The sequence below is a fragment of the Acomys russatus genome, chromosome 2 (genome assembly GCF_903995435.1).
Source record: "Acomys russatus chromosome 2, mAcoRus1.1, whole genome shotgun sequence".
NCBI lineage: Eukaryota > Metazoa > Chordata > Mammalia > Rodentia > Muridae > Acomys > Acomys russatus.
The window spans coordinates 1,788,183-1,803,802 of record NC_067138.1 but is presented as its reverse complement, the minus strand read 5'-3'; the positions used below and the strand labels follow the sequence as shown (position 1 = coordinate 1,803,802).

At 48.6% G+C, this 15,620-nt stretch overlaps 1 protein-coding gene across 1 annotated transcript in view; it reads left to right on the top strand.

The window, feature by feature from the left end:
* The window catches only part of Pax5 (paired box 5), a 176,207-nt gene that overhangs the window by 45,774 nt on the left and 114,813 nt on the right, over positions 1–15,620 (top strand). The gene's annotated exons all lie outside the window — the stretch shown is intronic.

Below are 15,620 nucleotides of genomic sequence, written 5' to 3'. Positions count from 1 at the left end.
TGACTTTATTTGCCGGGGCCCTGCTGAGAACAATTGAGTTTGTTATGGTAACAACGGATGCCAGCTTTCCGCCGCCCCGGGGGGCGCGGGCGCTGGCGCGGTGGCCGCAGGAGCTGGGCAGCGGAGCAGATGATGTGCGAACTGAGCAGAGGGGCGCCAGGGACAGAGCAAGTGTTACCTCGGAGCCTGGCTGATCAGGAGAGCAGCTCCGAGGCGCCTTGGACCAAGATGCCGGGATGGATAAGGGGAACACAGTGCAGAACCGGATAGGAATCTATCGAGTTACCTTCTTTGTTGGACGGCCAGTCTTCCTGGTTATATCTGTGCCGGTTCCCCCATGACCCCGAGTTCCAGTCTCTTTTTGTGGTGGCGGTTGTTGTTTCAAAAGAGACAAAAGGCATCCCTTCCTCAGTACTGTGGCTTGGGGAGTTGAGGGACCTTATTTTTAGACCCAGTGAGCTCTGTGCGAGGAGATGGGTTGCCTCCCACGGGGTTCCCTGTCTGCATCCCTGTGCTTTCTGACGTGACACCTGCCACAGAAAGCTTTCTTTGCCCCCACACAGAAGGGTGCCTTTGAGCGAGCTCTTTCAGCCTTCTGCGGCCTCCTCTGTCAGACTGTGAGTTCTGAGGACAGAGGGTTGGAGGTGCATCTCAGAAGCCTTCCAAGCTTGGCTTGGAGCTGTGAGCTAGTCGGCTTCTGTTCTGGTAATCTTAGTTTCTCTGTGGTTCTAGACACCAGGCTGTTTCCTTCTCCCCCCTCCCTCTCTCCGTCCTTCACCCCGCCTCCTCTTTTACATGTGCAGAGAGAGTCTGAGAAAAGCAGGGTAAACTCCAGAAGGAGTCTGGACTGAGAAAGGAGCACAGGTTTGCTGTGTGAACCTTGATCTCATTCTGTTTTCTTCCCAGGCTTCAGTTTCACTATATATAAAAAAAAAAAAAAAAAAAAAAAAAAAACGAGGGAGTTGACCCAGACTCTCAGAGCCTGCTGAACGAGAGAGGTATCATCAGGGAATTTGGGGCTACGATCAGGTCTCTGTTTCTACTTCAGAGCCCTCTGGTGTTGCACTGTGACCACTAGAAACAAACCGTTTGCCTTCTTCGGCTTTCTGAGGCGGACAGTGAGATTGACATGCTCTCTCTATGACAGATGTGCTTACAGCAGCTCCCAGAAGTGTAAGGACTGTTACCATCTTCGTTCCTGTAGATGGGAACTTGGAGCAGCTAAATCAACAGTCTAAGGCCACAGTAAAGTGAAGGCTGGACACAAACCAAGCAGTTGGCATAGATAGCACACAGCCCCTTCAACCCCTTGGTTGCTCTTTCTCTCCTTAGTTCTCCCCCTGTTGCTCTTGTAACCCCACAATCACTGTTCACGATTGCAGGACAGTGGGTGAGCTGATGTTTCCAGTCATCGGTTCTGTTCTAGAGACAGGGTCTCATGGAAGTCTGTGCTGTCTTGAACTCACTCCTGATCCTCCTGCCTCAGCCCTCTCAGCAGGGATTACAGGGATGTGTCACCATGCTCCGTTATTCAGTGTCATTTTCTCCTCTGGCTTTGCCCTCTGAACTTGGCTCTGGAAAGCTGACAGGGAGGAACAGCTCAGGGAGAACCCAAGGCCTTCTTAGCTTAGTCTAACAGGATTTTTGGATTTAAGAAATCATTTTCTTTTCTTCCTTTCTTTTTTTTTTCTTTTCACCAGATCTCATGTAGTTGAGGATGACCTTGAACTCTTACCCTTCCTGTCTCTCTCCCTCCTGCGTGCTGGGGTTACAGGCATGTACCACCAAACCAGCTTTGGAAATGGCGTTCTGAAAAGGAAAGCGGAGGATCCGCGCCTTCCCTGCCTTTTAGGAGCAGGCAGGCTCCCATTCTTCCTTATCCTACTGTTTGCTGTTTTAGAACTGTTTCTGGCACCTGTCTTTTTCTTCTTCTTCTTTTTTTTATCTTTGTATCTTTTTTATTTTTTTAAATTTTGTATTAATTTATTCTTGTTACATCTCAATGGTTATCCCATCCCTTGTACCCTCCCATTCTTCCCTCCCTCCCATTTTCCCCTTATGCCGCTTCCCTATGACTGATCCTGAGGAGGATTTCCTCCCCCTGTATATGCTCATAGAGTATCAAGTCTCTTCTTGGTAACCTGCTATCCTTCCTCTGAGTGCCACCAGGTCTCCCCCTCCAGGGGGCATGGTCAAATATGAGGCACCAGAGTTCGTGTGAAAGTCATATCCCACTCTCCACTCAACTGTGGAGAATGTTCTGTCCATTGGCTAGATCTGGGTAGGGGTTTAAAGTTTACCGCCTGTATTGTCCTTGGTTGGCTGGCACCTGTCTTTTGTCCCTAAAACAGCTTCTGGAGAATTTGTGTCCCTGAGATAGCCCTTTCTCTGTTGGATAGATGGCGAAAATTGCCCACAGTAGGGGATAGTTCCAAACGGCAAGACCGGAAAGGACTGGGAAATCATTCATCCCAATCCACATTACATCCCCTCAGCCCAGCACCTCCTCGTGGTGCTGAAAGTGGTGCAGTGCTTTCTTTCTTTTTCCTTTTAAAAGATTTATTTATCTATGAATACAGTGTTCTGTCTGCAAGTATACCTGCAGGCCAGAAGAGGACACCAGATCTTATGATAGATGGTTGTGAGCCACCATGTGGTTGCTGGGAATTGAACTCAGGACCTCTGGAAGAGCAGCCAGTGCTCTTAATCTCTGAGCCATCTCTCCAGCCTGCAATGCAGTACTTTCTTTGCTGCCCTAAAGTGAAATTCAGATGAAAGAGAACCTACCAACACACATCATCTTAAAAAGTAATACAGTGTCCCCACTGTAACAAGAAGGGGTGTAAATCGTGAATTGTGTACTTCATTAAGTAAGTTCTCAGGTATGGCTGCGCCAGGAGACAGGAGGAGGTGGTGAGCACTACTCTTAGTGTGAATCCAGCAGCCTCAAGGGCAGACAGCTGGGGTTTTGGCAATATCATTGCCTCTGGCAGTGCCACCATCACTAAACTGATTTTCTGAAACTGTGAACATGTCCTGATAAAACTCTAGCCAGTGCAAGGCACCATCTTTTCTCTATTTATATGGTGGTTGTATTCTTGGGAGTCAGTAGATATTAAAACACCACGGTTTTGTGGGTCTGAGTAAAACAGAGGTAGGCTCTTGGCCAGATATTTACACACACTTTCCATCAACCCAACGGCTTAATATGTCATTTTAAAGATACACGAGGTTCAGGACAAATTTTTTTGAGACATGTAGGCTACCCCAGCTTCTAGCTTAATGCACAGCTGTGGGTGACCTTGACCTTCCTCCCTCCCTCATCCCATCCTAGTGCTGGGTTGCAAGACTCATCAAGCCTGGCAGTACAGGGCAGGCATTCCTGAATCACACTGCTTTGTGGCACCTCTGGTCCCTGTCACTCACTGTCTTAACGTCTTCTCCAAAGTGACAGTGATCCACAGACCTCCCAAACCTTTCATTTCGTTACTCTTATTAAAAAGCCACTTGCACAGGGCTGGAGAGACAGCTGTCACTAAAGCACTTGCCATGTAAGCACAAAGACTTGAATTCACATCCCCAGCACCGACCTAAGAACCCACAGGAAGCCTGTCATTTCAGTGTGGGGAGGTGGAGACAGGAGGACCCCTAGAGCTTGCTGGCCAGTAACTCAGCTAAATCCCTGAACTCCAGGTTTAGTGAGAGGTCAAGGTCGTCTCAAATGGTAAGGTAGAGGACAATAGGAGACAGTCAACATTTTCCTTTGACCGCCGCCATATGTGAGCATATACATGCAAATACCAGACACCATACATAAACACCGAAGACCATTGCAACAAAAGGTCTCTCTTTGATATTTTCCTATGGGAAATCCTGCAAGTTCTTTTCTTTACTTTTTAAAAGCAAAATAGAACAGTTGGGGATGTATCTTAGTTTGTAGGTACTGCTTAGCATGCAGTAGGGTTTAGTTCAATTCCCGGAACCACCTAACCCAGATGTGGTGGCACGCACCTGGAGTCTCAGCACTCGTGGGTCAGAAGTTCAAGGTTATCCTTGGCTAAGCAAGACTGTGTCTCCCCCCCCCCCAGCCCCCCACCCCTCACGCATACACAAAAACTTCATATACTGGGTACATACTGTGTCAGGTCTGTACTGTGGAGACAAAAAAGCATGTCACTTGAGTTATATATGGGTGGTGAAAGTTCTGGACTCCCAGGGCATCTCAGTCAGTGAGCATCGCCCTGCTCATGTCTATTCTACACACATCTAATCTCCAGGATCCCCTCAGCCTCCTTGCTCATGCTTCCAAATCCAACGCTGGTTGGAGTATTATCACCTTCCTTCAAGAAGCCTTCCCTGACTCCAGAAGCCAACAAAGGCTTGAACCACAGGATTCAGTCTAGCCTCCTCTGTGTATCTTGTCATTTTATTTGTTCATTTATTTAGAGACAGAGTCTCATGTAGCCCCCAAGTTGGTTTTGAACTTACTAGATAGCCCAGGAGGATGACCTTGAACCCTTGGCCCTCTTGCCTCTACTTCCTAAGGGCTAACATTACGGGCATGGCCCACCACACCCAACTTTCTAATTTTAATTAATTAAAGTAATTAATTACTTTTTGAGACAGGGTGTCACTTGGTAGCCCAGGTTCACCTTAACTTTCAGTCCTTCATCATCCTTCAGAGTGGGGGATTATAGGTGGAGGGCACCAGGCTCATCCCCCTCTCCCATGGTCTGGACATCAGTTTTCTTTTTCCTGTTCTCACTGAATGACCCCAGAGTCCTTGCTGTGCTTCCTTGTTTAGGGTCTGCTTGTGCTTTATTGGCCCCAGCGCACAGATGAGGCAAGGCACATAAAAGGTCACACAGCGAGAGCTTGCACCCAAAAGCTAGATCTTTGTCAGTTTAACATTTGCAAGGCCAAGCCTCCTAAGGAGAGAGCCACGCATTGGCAGGCTCCTTGTGTAGTGCTGGTGTTGTGGTCTCAGCAGTGGGCAAGGCCTGGCAATCCTCTTCCCTTTAGAAGTTCCACCAGTGGAACCTTGAGCTGGGTATGAAAGCCTGAGGCCTCTAGGAAGGGAGTGGCCATATCCCAGCAGGAGGCCACCAGGAAGCAGCTGTGTTGTTTGGTTCCACGTTTGTTTATTCACTGTACAAGTGTGTATTGTGTGCCTGCTCTGAACTGGCCTTGTCCTAGGTCTAAGTGACAGGGACACAGTAAAGGGTGAGGCAGGCAGAAGTACTTGCACACAAGAGTGGCAATCTACTGAACAGGACAGCAAAACTAGGAAGGAGTTAATGAGTGCATTGTGGGTGGGGACTTGCTGTCTTTTTTGTTAGGGAGAGGTTGAGACAGGGTTTCTCTGTGTAGCCTTGTTCTGTAGACCACACTTGCCTCTGTCTCCAGAGTGCTGGGATTAAAGGTGTGCATGCCTCGTGGGGACTTGCTGTCTTATGGGAGCTGATCTGAATACAGAGATGACATTTGAGCAGAAGCTAAAAAACAAAAACAAAAACAAGAATGAGCCAAACAGGTATGTGAGAAAGTTCTAGGACAGTAAGTACAAAGGCAGGGTATACTTGACATAGCTGAGGAGCACTGAGGAGGCCAACGTGACTGAAACAGAAGAGTGAGGGGAGAGTGCTGGGCAGAGGAGATGGTGCAATGGTTAAAGCACTTGCTGTGCAAGCCAATGGACAGGAATTTGGACTCACAGAACCCATGTAAATAGTGAATGGCTGTGGCGGTTCGCTGGCCATTCCAACCACAGTAGACAGAGAGACAGAGCAAGCTATTAGCCAGACAGGCAAACTCTAGGTGTGATTGAGGGACCCCACCTCAAAGAATAAAAGTATTAGACCAATCAAGGAAAATTCCCCATATCAACCTTGGGCATGCATGTGCTTTACCACATACTTGCAAACATGCATACATATGTTTACATATAACACACACACACACACACACACACACACACACACACACACATGAAAATAAGGATTCAAGAAAAAGTAAAGAAATGCAGAGCTGAAGTTGGAGCAGTCAGGCCCAGGAAGGGCACATCAGTTGTGAGCAATTGTGGATCTTGCTGAGAGAGCCAGGGTCTCTGACAGGGACCACTGGAGGCCTTCCTGTTGCCTCCTCCTCGACAGCCACCACTTCTAGAGGAGGACAGTCCTTCCTAACACTGGTACCTGCCACTTCTGTGGGTAGCCATCCTTCTGTCTCCCCCGCCCCCCTCTGAATATGATGTTCCTGCTTGCCTGGGCAGATGTCTTGGCTCCAGCCTCCAGCAGGGTCTCCACACTGTGGCCATATCAGACCATAAAGGACCAGGCATCTGAGACAAGCTGTGAATGTATTGATAAGATCAGATAAGGGATTGGCTTCCCTGGGACAGAGACTGGGGAGTCAGGATGTGATGACTTCGGTGGCTGGAAGATGGGCTGTCATTTTTGTGTGGTGTAGAGTCCTGAAGCTCTTTGTCCCACCTCCAAGCCTCAGCCCTGGGCCAGCTACAGCAATGGCTTCCCTCAGAGATGCCAGCTTTATTTATGCTTCTTCCCCCATTCCCCCTGAGTGCGGACAGTGCCTCTGACCAGACCCCAGCCCTATTGGCAAACTGGCATTGCCCTGGCCTCTTTGGAGCCCCCTTTGCTGCTGCAAGAGCCTTGTCTCCAGGCAGCTAGCCCACCAGTGGCATTCCCCTGAGTTCCCAAAACGTAGCCTTGGCTTGTGTTAGGAAAGTAAAATTAAACGCCACAGGGAAACTGTAACAACGTATTGGGCCTTGTTGGAAATGGACAGTGAAGTTCTTGCTGTGGATGAGACAGGCACTTTGGCATAAGTTAGGTAACATTCTAGAGAAAGAAAGGAAGTCCCATGTGGAGGGCGCAGGGTGGTGGCCTTAGTTCCTGTGAGGCCACTGGGTATCTATCTGGGTGGCTCTGGGTGACTCTGAGCTTGACTTGTCCACCAAGTTTATGGGTTGCAGACAGACTTAAAATCCGCTCTAGGTTCAAAAGTTATCAGAATGAAAGTGCAAGGATCCAGGTAGTCAGGAACAAAGTGGCTTGCCTGAAATGGCTTGGCAATGTTGAAATTGCCTATAAGGTGGTTTCTGTGGGTCAGAGGCACCAAAGAATGGGTATACTGGGGCTCTTGTCTCGTCTGGCCTGCTAACACTGTGATCTTAGGCAAGCTACCTCTGCCTCGAGGAGCCTGCTTCCTCTTCATCTGCACACTGGGAGCCATGATCTGCTGCTGGTATGTGAGGTCGTGGTTAGAACCAGCTAAACAGGTAAACGTCACACTCAGCACAAACATGACTCCGGTGTGGAGACTTATTTTTATCACGTTCTGATGGTCCTTTCCTCTAGGCATACCGCCTGGCTGGCTGATACAGAAATATGTTCCCTCTCAGTATGGAGCCCAAACAAGTCAACTTGCTCCCGTAGTGAGGGAAGACTAGGGCTTCCTCGCAGAGAGAAGAGCCCTCTCGGCACCAGGGATTGCCATCCTCCATAAACCCATCCTGGTTATGCGTGTGCTTGGTGGGAAAACTCGTTTCAGATGCACACAAAACCCTCTGGAGCTCTCTTCAGCTAGGACAGGAGATGACACACGTTGGCAGGCAGGGGCTGATCTCTGTGTATCCAAGAGAAGTCGCGCCAGTCTGAGTGTATCTAACAGGTCAAGCTCTGAAATGAAGAAGCAATAAGCCAGTGAAATGGTACTATCACCGAAACATGATTGATCAATTGAATTCTATCAGAGACAGTGGACAGTGAGATTAACTCAGGCCTGATAGGTTCAATGAGTTAAAGCATGATGTTCATTTCAGCTTCATTTCACCAGTCTTTGCTTGTGAAATTGGTCAATCAATAGAGGTTGAAGATCATATATATATAGATATATATAGATATATCTCGGGACCATCTTATGGAGAATATCATCTTGGCTGTTGGCTCCTGGCTGGGGCTGCCCAGGCAGGTAATGGAGACAGAACAAGGATTCCATCAGCCCCATCAAAATGGCCTGGTATATTCTCCAAATGAAAAGTATTTTTGGATCTCTGATGACTTATCTTTTTTTCCCCCTCTCACTTTGATCTATGACTAAACCCATACCTATCTTGGAGGAATATAGTGATTTCTCTTGAAAACATTTGTGCAGTGACAGACAGATACACTCCAACATATGAACCTTCTCTCTCGTTATAGCATCCTCGGAGGGGAAAAAATAAAGACAGTAATTTAAAAACTCAAATAGGGGTAATGCGAAGATTGCAGAGTGTATATGATTTTAAACTATTTCTTTCCAGCAGGGGGACGGGAGGCAGACTGCTGTGTGCTGGGGTCTGGAGTGGGATGGGTCTGAAAAGGGAGGGACACAGGAGTCCTTGCAGATATAATGAAAACAAAGCCTTCACCATCTTTTGCTCTCTCGAAGCAAACTACCCTTCACACCCAGTGATGTTCACCCACTCTGGAACATTTTCACTGGCATGGTTACCATCCCACTAATTAGTCTGCATAGCTCTCTGCGAGGTGGAGTGATTTGGTACTACGCGGGTAGGTAATGAACTCAGACAGCGGACTAGAGAGAACAGACTGTTCCCTTCCTTCTGTTCTCTGAGGTCATCGTGACGTTTTGATGCACAGAAGTGGCATCCGTCTCTTCACACCAGCACCGTGACAGTTTTAAACTTGCACTGTTCAGATGTCAAGAGTGGGTTAGGTTCTGGATAAGGAGCCTTGAAGCTGAGGCTTGTGGACTTTGTATAGCAACTCCCGGTCTGCAGATAAGTACCAGGCTGTCCTGCATCCTGCTGGGAAGGCGCTTTCTCTTCCCCACCTCTTTCTTTGGCTAACCTGTCCATCTTACCTTAAGACTCAAGCTGAATTGTTTCCAAGGAGCCCTTCTGGACTATTATGTCCCAGTCTGGATAATGTGGAGTGGGTCAGACTGGGTTCAGAACACACACTGGAACATCCTACTTGCACTTGGTTCCCTAGGTTTTCTACATTTTAGCTGTGGATCTCGAGCAAGGGATTTAGCTTGCCTGTGCCTCGTTCTCCACATCTGTGAAGCAAAAGCAGTCTTGGGGGTTTGTGAGGGCCTAGCGAGTCAGGTGCAGGCTCCCAGTGCTGCTCTCAGCACAGCCTGGAGTGCCCATTGTCTGTACTCTCCACCCCAGGGTGGGAGTTAAGACTCAAACCCTCTAAGCTCTGCAGCAAGGGCTTTGCCAGACACCTACCTGGTGCTCTTGCGTGATGAATTGAGAGGCTGGGTGAAGCATCAGGGGCCACGTAACCTGGGCTGGCAGCTCGATCTTGGCCTGCTATCTGGCTCTAGATAGCCCTTTGCCTTCTGGCCTCACTGTTGCCACGCCAAGGGATTGATCTCTGGTCACTGGGGTCCTTTCTGTCACGGACGCCTCTGACTCATTGGCTAACGCACAGTGCACTCAGATTCCTAAGAGTCAAGCCTGAACGCGTTTGCCAATTTTACAATTTCGTGTTTTCCTTCCCAGAGAAGAAAGATTGAGTGAAACTAATGGCTGAATTGTGGCCGTTCCAATGTTGTTTTCCCCTGTGCCACTTCAGATTTTCTCAGTCTGTGGCCCTAGTTTAGGGAGACCTGTATAAATGTAAAATCAGCTGGGACCTTGGTTAGGTTCTGGGCTGCCACGGGACATTTCTTGCCCTGTCATGCTTGTCCTAGGAAGAAGCCTGGTTCTCCCATAGATGCCCTAAAAATGGTAGCCAACTGGCTCTGGTTGTTCCTGCCTGGATTCCCTTGGCCTTGCTTAGCTTGGCACCTTGTACCTGTTCGCGCATCCTGACCTCATGTAGCCCCTCCTTAGAACCCCTTTAGGCTGTTAGGTTGTCTCTGAGCCACCCCAAGATACTCCAACAGGACTAGACACAGAATGGAACCCTGAATTAGTGGAAGTAGAAAAAAAACCCCACATTTGTTGTTAAACAGAGCAATAGGCAACCGGCTTCCTTTGCCTTTTGGTGTGAACTCTAGGAAGCCAGGGGCTCAGTTCAGTCTGTGTAGTTTGTCTTCATCTCTGGGTCAACATTTTATGAACTGCTTCAAATCTTAAGTAGAAACAAGCCTGCAGCCGCTGCTCTCCCTCCTTCCAGAATCACCGATACCATGGACACTTTTCTGACCTTGTAGTGGAGGCTAGCCATTGTGGCGTTTCCCTGATATGTGCAGCCCTGTGGCCTTTTACGTCTCCCTAGGTCACTCATCCAGTCAGCAAGCACGGCCAGAAGACCAGCGTCTCCTGTGTTTGAGATAACCACATGGTGCCTCTGCCTCAGGCAGCTCATATGTTAGCAAGGAAAACAAACTGGTGATATCTTCAAAACAGCACCTACTACGCATAGATGCTGTGCTCAGTGCTTTACAAGGACTCTTATTCAGGCCTTTGAGCACCCCTAAGTGTCATGAGCACCCCATTTTACAGATGAGAAAATTAAGAATTAGGTTAAAAACCATGCCCAGGAAGGACCTCGTGGCACAGGTCTGGCAGCTCAGCTACCCTGGAGGCTGAGGCAGAAGGATGGTAAGTTCAAAGCCTGCCTGCAGAGAGAGCTCAAGGCCGTCCTTGTGACTTAGTGAGACCCTGTCTTAAAATAGCAGGTTAAAAAGGTTCAATGGGCTCTCTCATACCTCTCTCTCCCTTTCACCTCTCTAGCCTCTCCCTCCTCCCCTCTCTTCCCCTCTGTCTCTGTCTCTCTGTTTCTCTCTGGGGTGCCCCTCCCCCCTTTCCTTCTCTCCCCATGGTCATTTAATAATGTTCTCCATCAAAGAAAAACAAGTTTCAATGGTAGAGGACTTAGAAAGCACGCTCTAGGCTCTCACCTCGATTTGAGTAACACACACACTCTCATAAGCATGTTTTCTCTCTCTCTCTGTCTCTGTTTCTGTCTCTCTGTGTCCCTGTCTCTCTCTCTGACTCTCTCTCTGATTCTCGGTCTGTCTGTCTGTCTGTCTGTCTGTCTGTCTCTCTCTCTCTCTCTCTCTCTCTCACACACACACACACACACACACACACACACACACACACACACACACACACTTTCACACTGGGAAAGGTTGCTTAGGTATCATGGATTTTAAGCGTGCAGTGGCCAGGCTTCCCTGGTATCCTGAAACACCTCCTACATAGTAAGGGGCCTGGAAGTGCTCTGCTGTGTATTTACTGTGCGATCTACAGCAGCCCACTTAATCTCTCAAGCTCCCTTGACTGTAAATGAAGATCCCCTCCCTGAGACCAGGATCACAGCGGGGATAGTAAGAAGTCAACTGCAGGCCTGTAACCTGTGAAAAACCCTCAAACGGAGACCCAGAAGACAGGGTGGCTAGTTCCGCCTTTGGGCTTTCAGGCAGGCTTTGAAAGGAGGTGGCTCTCAAGCTGAGCTGGGCTGGGCAGGATGAAGGGTTTGCCGATCTGGGGGTCAGAGGGAATGAATGGAGCGTTCGGGAGTGGTAGGGAAGAGGTATCAGAGAGGAAGCCTGATGGTGACAGCATTTCCTTGATAAGCATGTCCTGATTGTTATCTCATTTGGTCATTACAAAGGCCCCAGGGATAGCTGGGTATGGTGGCGCACACCTGTGATCCCAGCACTCTGGAAAGCAGAGCCAGACAGATCGCTGTGAGTTCGAGGCCAGCCTGGTCTACAAAGCGAGTCCAGGACGGCCAAGGCTACACAGAGAAACTATTGTCTTGAAAAGCCAAAAACCAACCAACCAACCAACCAACCAAAGAAACGCCCCAGAGTTTGTCCCACCTGCAACTGCTCCCAGTTAGCAGGTAAGGAAACCAAGGGCTTTAGTTGTGTGGCTTGCAGAGGATAGGAAAGTGGAGCGGCCACTGCAGGAGAAGACCTAGGGACTAAATCTGTTTCTGATCTGAGCAACCACAGCCAGGCACACACCCTCGAGTACTGTTCTGTTCTCATCTACAGAGAGAGATGAGGAGACATCAGTGGCCTTGAGCCCTTCCTAATGAAATTCCATGGTTGATTCTGCCAATGAAAGGGTCTTATGAATTCCGCCCAGAATACTCTAAGATACAGACTAACATGATTGTTCTGTTTTATATATATATTGCTTTTATTTATTTGTTTATTTTTGAGACAGGGTCTCATGTATCCCAGGCTGGCTTCAAAGCTGCCAAGTAGCAGAGTCTGGCCTTGAACGCCTGATCCTCCTGTCTCCACCTCCCAAGTACTGAGAATGTGGGTATGGGCCACCATGGCAGATCATTACCTGTTGACTTGGAAAGGTCAACTCCAAATTCCTTGAGCTCACTTGACACAAGTGGAAATGCCCCAGGTGATATTCAGGGTCCGTCAGGCTGGCTTAAGACTCCAGGGCAAATGACTGGTCTGGACTTGGCTTTCTCTATTCTTTTCACTGTGTGTTGATATGGGGACAATCCAGGAGCACAGTGGGACCACAGCTGTAGAAGGAAATGACAACCCAGCTGACCTGGGGAAGTTCAAGGCCAGAGTAAGGACAGGGAGCCTATACTCACAGTGGTGGGGCCTGGGCAATATTGCCAGATTGCAAGAGGCTTCAGTGAATGTGTTCCAGGCCAGAGTGGCTCGTGGATAGAGCATACATTAGTCTTCCTAAGGTCTTGGGTTCCATTCGTTGACAAAGACAATTAAATATTGGTTGGCTTAAGCAATCACTTAGGGGCACAGTGGGCATTAGTAGTGGCAAGGGCAAGATTGTCTACAAATACACTACAGAGAGGACAGTGATCATTTGATATTACTTAGCAGACAAAATCTAAGTCAGTTTTGAAGGAGAAAGAGGTTAGAAGTGACTTTATACTTTATTTTTTTTAAAGATAGGATCTCATGTTGTCACTCGGGCTGGACTTAGACTCACTATGGAGCCCAAGCTGGACTCAAACCCCTGATCCTCCTGCCTCAGCTGCCCAGGAGCTGGGGTTACAGGTGTGTACCTCCATAATCTATTAATAGAACTCACTCAGCCTTCTTAGTTTACTAATTGGAACTCTGGACCCAGAGACAGAGAGACACTTACCCAAGCACACACAGCTAGACCCCAGGTAGGCTACCTCTTAATGCTTTTCCCACTGGGCCTGGCTCCTCTGCTGGGGAGAAGCTGGGAAGATGAAGGAGGCTTGTGTGGGGCTGGGGCTGGTCCCAGCTCTGTGGAGGAGCAGAACTCTGAGAAAGGCTGGAGGCTGATCCCAAGGCTCCAGCCTGGTTCCTCAGGGCTCCTCAGAGCCCAGCTGAGGCTGACTCCCAGAGGCCAGGAAGGATTTTGCCGGTTCCTGTTTCTTTTTATCTTTTTCTTCCCAGCAAGCATCTTCAGACATAAAATGTGTGATGATTTTCAAAGAAACAAATCAGAACCCTGCAAGAAAAATGCAAACTCCCAGAATCTGCTGTGCTTTGAAGAGAATGCAACGGCTTTACCATCTCTTAAGACACACAAGAGATAGCATCCCCCTCCCCGCCACAGATGGGGATGGCAGGCCACCTTGCTTCTTCCTGCTTTGCGTGACCAGACCCGATAGTATAAAGCTTTTAGCTTCAAAGCCGGGTTCTGAATAACATTGGCTTAACCTGAAATTTGAAGCCAGTATTTCTTTGCTTCCCAAGAAGGGGTTTCCTGCCCCTTGCTCCCCTGAAGCTAGCTTCCAGAGCTTCCAGAATGTTAATTCTACGAGCCATGGTTGACTAAACCCAGCACTGTGTCTATTACATATTATTTGATTTGGAGAAGAAAAAAAAAAAGATATAAAGATACCGCGCCCCTCTGTACCTTTGCACTTTTGCCTGTGTCTGTCCATATATTTAAGCATACTATTCACAGTGTGAGTTTGGAGTTTCTTCCTGAATAAAATGGGTTTGAGGTTTTTCTGTAACCTGCCTCCAAGACCACAGCCTCCAATTAAGTCAGCGCCTCTGAAGCGCCACAGACAGTCACATTGCCTGCTGGAGCTTATGTCGTGCCCTCGTGCTGGGGATGGTTTTTTTTTTTTTTTTTCATTTCTGTAGCCATCTTCAAGCACATAATCTCTTTGTGTGGCTCATACCCACAGCGCACCCACTGTGTGCAGCACCCAGAGGCAGGCTGGCACACCCTTTACCTTCTTGGAACCAGGTGTCTTTTGACTTGAGCACTTATCTTGGTTGATACTTGCACCTGGCCTGGCCTGATCAGTTTTTAGTTAGCGTTTGTCTCTTCCACCGATGGGACTCTGGGAAGAAAGGACTGTGTTAGCTTTTTGTCTACGGCTGCATTGCCTGCATCAACACTTGCTGGGCTTCGGTGAGGGAGGAGTGAATGGGTGAAGGAGGACAGGTGGAGGGATCCTGGCGTGTACAGTCCAGACTTGCAGACAGAGATGTTGGCCGTAAATTCCTTGTGTAGGTACTTCCTCTGACAGCAACAGGGATGAAGAGTGGATAGTCCAGTGTGAGCAGGGACGGGAGCTTGCTGCACAGCTGAGGAGTGGGTAGGGCCCTAAGAACAGGCCCTGAAGCCCTGGCGCAGCATGGAAGGCATCCTGCAGAGGAAGGTGTGGCACCAGCCAATGAGAAGCGTGATCTGTTAGTTGCTCCCGGCCCCTGCCCCCCCCCCCCCCCCCCCCGCTGATTGGATGATCTATGGCTAATAGGCTGATGGCTTATGCATGCCCTGTCTTGAAGACAGAAGGCCAAAGATGAGGTTAGAAGCAGAGTTTAGGAAACAGGGCCCAGGACTGAGAAATGAAGAGTGTGATTGTTTCCCCAGCTGCTGAAGTTGGCCCAGGGGCTCCTTCAGCAACACTCAAATTTTCTGTGGCTCTCTAAAGTCTCCAGGGGTTCCCCCCAACCCCTGTTCCTTGGGCCTATCCTCTACTTGTGATCCAAATACAGCTTCTCCTTGGACGCTCTCCCCAACTCCCGCCAGGGCCAGTGCATCCCCTCCAGCTTTCCATAGCTACAGGGCATGTTTCTGTGCGTTGTTTTATACATTTTGTCAGTTTGTAATCACACATTTACCTGATTACCTCGCTGAAGTGGGCATGTCCTATTTAAAGTACATCCCTTGCCACTGTGTCCTCTCTTCTTGTTTGCTTTTTAGAAATTTACTTTAGATGGCTCAGTGGTTAAGAGTATGTATTGTTCTTGTGGAGGACCCAGGCTCAGTTCCCAACACCCGTATCCACTGGCTTACCACCACCTGTAAATGCAGCCCCAGGGAATCCAAGGCCTGAGGCCTCTGTGGGCACCCATATTTATGTGCACATACCCCCCCCCCACAGACAGACACACAGAGTTAAACCATCTTACTTTTTAAATATCATCTAGTACAGAGTAACACTTTAAATATTTATTCAATTGAATATATACTTCTGTGTTTAGAATTGTTCTAAGTCTCTTTGTTATTGTTTGCTAGGTTTTTGATAGAGGATCTTGCAGGGCACCCCAGGCTGGCATGGAACTCTTGATCCTGCTGCCTCCGCCTCCCACGTTCTAGAATTACAGGCATGTGCCACCACACCTAGAGATCTCGGGACTTCTCAAGGAATTTCCACTTAACTTCTTTCCCCAACTCAAGCTTGTAC